The sequence below is a fragment of the Leptopilina heterotoma genome, unplaced genomic scaffold (genome assembly GCF_015476425.1).
Source record: "Leptopilina heterotoma isolate Lh14 unplaced genomic scaffold, ASM1547642v1 Lhet_163, whole genome shotgun sequence".
NCBI lineage: Eukaryota > Metazoa > Arthropoda > Insecta > Hymenoptera > Figitidae > Leptopilina > Leptopilina heterotoma.
Genome location: NW_025110879.1, coordinates 2,259,569 through 2,266,296, shown reverse-complemented (window position 1 = coordinate 2,266,296; position 6,728 = coordinate 2,259,569).

Here is a 6,728-nt window from a genome sequence, read left to right as displayed (position 1 = left end):
TCACAACCCGATTATATAGACTCGACAAGAGACCGACGCGAAGGACAAATTGAGACGTCCATTTTTAAATGGATGCCATGATAATGAATTGCGCGCAACATGTATCGAAATTTTGAACTAACTATGGATCTCCCAACCAAAGTTTATATGGATGAGGCAGCCATATGTGAAAATCCATAGCATGAATTGTAAGCCCAACCATGCTTATGGATGTCACATCCATATTTGATTCAACAATATAATATGGCTCCCTCATCCATTGAATATGGAATGTGCTTCCATTCTAAAAGTTGTCTCTTCCATTGAATTGGATAACACAACAATATTCTGCTCAACAATATTTTTATGGATATCTCTTCCAGACCTTTTCTTTCCGTGTATGGTATGGAAAATTATTATTGTTTAAATCTATTCTTTTCCTTTTAAAATAAAATAACAAAATACTGTATACATTTTTGATCACTACTGTACATTTCGATAAAAAAGAACAGTAATGACTTCCACTGTACATAGGTTTTACATTCTCAAACATTATTTATCTTTGCTGTACTTTCCGTGTACAGTAGTAACAACAATTATTTGTTACTGAGGAAAAGAGGAACTACTTTGTAATATATAATTAATTTTTAATTTATACTCTTTGGCGAATAACACCTATCAGTATTTTGAACCTGCATTTATATTTATACTTTTTATAGATCATTATTAAGAAAATATGAATTGCATAGGGGTTATAGAAAGTAAATAAAAGTGCTAAATTTAAGACTGACTTTAAATTAAGATTTTCTATTTATTGTATATAATAAAAATGTTTCCAAGACCTATCTATATACATAAAACGGAGTAAATTATAGGAAAGCAGATCTTTCTTAAAGTGAACACCATCTCGCCTTCAAGTCTCACCATGAAATATTAAGTTTAAAAAAAAAACTTGTATAAATAAAATGAAACGTTTGTATAGTGGAAGTGAGTTCTTGTTTCTATGTGGCACAATTCTCGAAATAATTAAAACAGACCAAAAGAATGCAGATGACTGTGATATTTGGCTGTTCATGGGACTAAATTACTGCAATTTAGTGGGTTTTTCTTGGAACCAATTAAAATTGTGTATTTTTTTATAAATTCGTGGAATATATAAAAACATACAATGATTTGATTATAGAAGTCAATATTATGAGGCGGATCTTCCGTTTTAAAATTATTACATTTTTTGTATATTTTTTTATGATCGTCATTTTTATTGATAACATATACAATGTTTTAAATGTCATTAGGTTAAGACAATCAACGTCGGAATTATGTTGCGTCTCAAATATAATGGCCCAGTTATAATAAATTACGTTTATTATATAAGTAACGTGTGCCGATTCAAGTCATGACGTACGTAAAATAAATAATATTTGCAAAGTTGAAAAATATTTTTTGTAAATATTTTATTTGGCAAAATTTGGGCCATCATCACTATATACAGTTCTCGTCTCTTAAAATATACTGGGCGGTCATCTTAAAAGAAGATAATTAAGCAGCTAAAGGAGGCTTGAAAAATGACTCTTAAAACAGGAGAGACCGCATAGTGCAATAAATGCTAAAATTCGAAACCACGTTTTCAGCGAAGGCCTTCAACGTTGAGTAAGAGTAGAGTAGGTATTGGGCATGATTTCACAGATTTTCGTGTACCTGACTCTTGAAACTGTCCCGTCTTCACAAATAGAAATAGCCAGGCATCAAACTGAAACATTCCTCCTTAGAAACTGTTATTTAAATTATTATTATAAGCCCATAAATTCTAACATAATATTCAATATCTCATCAATATTAATTATTTACTTCAGCGACCTTGTCTCTCGGAATTTTTTACGACGGTATCATTCATTATCATCATCATCATCATCATCATCATCAACAATGGTTTTGAACGTAGTCTTTTATTTTTTGCGTCGATAAGGGTCAAAACCTTGGATTTACATTTTTTTTTTTAGAACACCTTTAAATAGTTTAGGTTTTTATTTTTAATTCATCAGTAATGATTCACTACACCGATAGCCAAGTTAAACAAACACCATTCTAAATCTGCCTTACAACCTCTCAATCCATGTTTTTTTATAATAAACGTAAACATTTAAATTTTTTGGAAACGATGACAGTCAATAAGGAAGTTAGATGTTTCTTCTTCTTTTGGCTCAAGTATTTCGCTATTATGGCGAAACATTCTCAGATACTTTCTTTCCGTGCTTTATAATCGAATTTGGTATTAAAATAAGAAGCGTTGCATCTTGCGTTTGGTTACACCCATTTAAACGAAATTCATTTCCGCTTTATTCTACGGAGAGTTATCACATAATAACGAAATTACTAGTTGATTGAAACAAAAATTTAGCCAACCTGCAGAACGTATTATGTGTTGGTCCCTTTTTATATACGCCCACCTTTAATGGGCTTACGAGTTATATATATATACTTTTGTGGTTGTGTGAAGATTTTCGCACGTGTGTGCTGCCGACTCTGTATTGTCCCTCTGCTGTAAGTGTTTAACATATACATATCTCATTCGGATTGACCTTACCCTCTTCGGAAGTTTATGCCGCATTCCAATAGATATTCCAAACGATAAGAAAAAATATACCCACAAATCGTTCCATTTAATTGATTTTTGCATTGTTGCAAAGCTGAATAATTCTCGTGCATGCAAATTTTATGTATATAAAAATGCGAATATTTGAGCTAAGAAAATATATTAAAGCCGAAATTAAATTGTACATTAGGTTAAGAATATGTAACATACAATAGATAAACTGACATGTGTCAGAGAGATGTTCCTTCCTAGAGTCAATGACGTCGCATGTGTAGCTGAATCAGTCGCGATACGCGTTATCATGTTCAGGTTCTTTACTGCTGAGTAAAAATGCAGGCTGTATGGTCTACAATCCTTCTTAATGAAACGATAGAGGCCTCGAGTTACTCGATAAAACACAATTCTCGGAACTAATGTTGAATTGACATTTTCCTTTACAAACATTTCTTTGAGAACAACTTACAGTAATTCATTCGAAAATCTTACATAATCATACTTACATCAATAACTCTCGATAGATCACCAAAATAAAGAATGAGTTCAAGTGCGGACATAAGTGCTTATTATTACAGAATAAGTGGAAAAAATGAACGTAAAAATTTTATTGCTTTGGACACTCCTCTTTTTCATACAATTTTTTATCCAATTTTAGAAAAAGTCCCCACTATTGTTACACTTTACATGCGACAAAAATGTATCAAGAATATTGGTTCTGAATATTGGGCCATTAAACTGTGACCCAAAATGGTAAGTGTTTGTTTGTCGACTGAATGACTTTGCTGGCACTGGCACTTTAAGAAAGTAACCTGCAAAGTAGTGTCACCCTTCTTCTATTCTGAAAATTCAATAGAGCGCATGAATGAAACTTTTTCTTAAAAAACCATCACTAAACAGTGGTGGCGCCTGCTTTTCCTTTTCGAACTAAGGAATGTTTTTCTCACAATTTTTGGAAGTCCATATAAAACCCCTAATTTCAATAGAATAAAGCAGACAAATAGAACAAAAATTATCGCAGCAGTTTCGATTCCCTTTTTTCTCTAAACAAAGAACTTGACATTCTATTTGCATTTTTAAAAACAAATTTTACACTTTCGTTCAGTATGAAATGAAAATGTAGAATCAGTAGAAATAATTATTTTCCCAACCACGCTAATGAATGGATTTTTTCCATACTGTGTTTAAAGTTGTATTGAAAATTCCTTCTCAACTGCGCATTATTCTCAGATTACGAAAACAATTTTTAATGGTTCTTTGAGGCTGCTTAAATAAATCTAGAGCTAGCTGAATTTGATCAGGGTTAGGCCCAACCTTTCTCAGGCCGGGTCAGTGCACATTCGTCTTCCAAGTTCTCAGAATCATTCAGCAACGACCGTGGACCAAAGGCCTTTAAAGATGCGGAATCTTTCCACTTTTTCTCCTCACTGGTCCTTATATTTCTTTCTTCTGCTCTTTGTCCTTTTTCGTACTCTGTCTCTGTTTATCGCGGTTTGTTTATTCTTTCATAGCCGACTAGTGGCCTAGCGCCACACACCACGTGACTCAAAATCAACAAATTTCAATTTCAAGCAAAATATTTTCCTTCCAAGTTTAACTTTTCATTTCGTTTGCAGTGTATATACACTACAGATGAAAACATTAAGGTGAATTCCTTGTTTGGCGGAGAGAGAAGAAGTTTATATTTCTTACATGGAAAGAGTTCTTTTTCAATACAATCAGAAAATTATTGTTTTGAAGATCAATAATTTTCTGATCAGTGACTTTATCGGAAGTACATGATTCTCCTATAACAAAACACTGCTTTTGATAAATTCTGGTATCAATTATGTTTTGTGTAGAAAATTGTATTGATTACAAACATCAGCTAATAACTGTTCGGTCTTTATGGATAAAATAGCATTTTCTCGAATACATATTCTTAAATATTCCTTTGAAAGAAAGAAGGTGCATAATCATGGGCGAAAGCCATTATGGGCATGAATAGCCACTGAAATGTTCATAGAAGCCTTTCTTTCTCTTTCTTTGTTCCCTTAAATATCAGACATGCAAAAGTTGGTTCTTCTTGTTGATGTTGTGCTGCGAAAGCACTCTTTTCTTTACAGAAGAAGACTTCTGTGTAATCCTATTTAAAAATAAAAGGAAAGGTTCCTCTAAACGTTATTGTACAATCCGCAAAAATTTAAAAGTACTTGTACTGATAGATTGCACATCTCTATGTTGAAACCTATCAAATTCCTATAATGAAGAGAGCTTCTTTATAAGTACACAAAAATATGTACGACCAAGCAGTTTTCGGTAGTTTCTTTCTCACCATCCGAAATATTGGGATTGCTTCCTTTGTGCCTTCGTATAAAAGCAAAAGCCTTTATGTGTATTTTTCAATCGAAGAATAAATTCAAGTAAAAGTCGGGCAATCGTATACAAAGTATTAATTTGGCTTTGAGTCCTATTTTTTAAGGAGACCCAAACTGGAAAAATCTCGGAATGTGTTTACTGTTTCTTTGGACACTTTCTTCCCATTGAGAGTCCGTGTCCCGTGTCAAAGGATGAATGACATTCTTTTTGAAAAGTAGTGTTGGCCTTAGCGCCACATATAATGAAAATCAGCACCATTTCAATGAGAGTTTTGTCTTCCGCGTGGTCTTGGACATCCGGCTTTTAAGTTCTGGATTCGGATAAAGAAACGATTGCTTTTCTCGAGAGCCGCCTTCTTTGTCTTCCCCCGCTTTTTGGAAAGTGATCTTCCGAAGAATGTGGGTGGACCTCCCTGAGGGGACTCGAGATTAGGCTTTTCCGAGAAGGAAACCTGCGCGCCCTCTTGTTGCACTTGTACCAATAGAGGTTTGCACTTTTACTACGCATCAGTCTTCAGCAGTCTTTTCTTCCCATCTCTCAATGGGTGCGGAGAGTTTGAATGAACAGCAATGAACAGGCAGGCGAGCCGAGAGCCTAGGCGCCCGTAGTTGACAGGTTGCCAAACAGTGTTTGCTCTCGGGTCGCTCTTTGTAATTACCTGGCCAAGCAAATGCTCTGCTTCAACAGAGACGTGTTTTCCTCGAAGGCTACGAGTGACCTCCGCCGATTCAACAATCGACGTCTTCCATACATTGTGTCAGAAGAATTTGAAAACGATTTGCCACACTTTACTCATATCTCTGTTCTTGAAAAGTATATCTCTTTGTTGCATCCGTTTTCATTGAAAGAAACGCTTTTTCTCTCCTTGGTAACTGAAAACCACCCACACTCAACTTTCAAAAAATTGTTTCCAATCTCCTTGACAATTTTTTTGTGCCATGAAAATTGTTTGTTAATTTTCAATAGAGAAACAGTTTTTCCATCCTTGGCGCACGTAATTAAATAAAAATTTAATTCTTTCTAGTCCAATGAATAAAATAATAATTAATATCGAAAGTGCGAATAAGGAAAATGTTGTTTTTGGTTTTGCGAGTTGATTGTTTTTTTCTGACATTCCGCAGTGATGATTGTTTTAGGTAGTAAGTTGTTTGCATTGTCTGAAAAGCAGATTCCAAGGAAGAAGCGCGTCTGCATCCCAAGCAGCCGCACCAAAATCTCATTGACTACACTGAGAATCACTCCCCCATTCAACTATATGTACGATTCTTGGATGAATATTTTTACATACAGACATTTTCTATAACTATTCTTCACGTCGATAACCTCAGAATGGAACATTCTTATCACGTACCAACACGAACTTTCGTATACACAGTGTTAACGTGCTCTCTCTGCGATGGAATCTTTCCCAAAAGCCATTACAAAGATTCCAACTCTAATTTCTACACATTGATTAATAGCAGGCAGAATATTCAACAACTTATTTTCCACTTTTTATAACAAACGTTATAGTTTCGCTTAATCCGTGCGTAGACAACATTTGTTGTTTTTTAATTATTTTTCTTCATTTTCACATATAAAATTAATCTGTATCTGAAATGGACGAAAAGTCCATCAATCTTGATAATAGTTAGGAGGGGAGCAAATGTTTCCCAACTATACCACTTGACAGAATTATCTTTTAACCGAAGTGCCACGTAATACAATTGTTTCAGTGCGAATTTCAAAACTGACCAATCATATAATTACTTCGACAACTTTTAATTGGTCAATTCTAAAGTTGTCACTAAAACAATTATCCTGG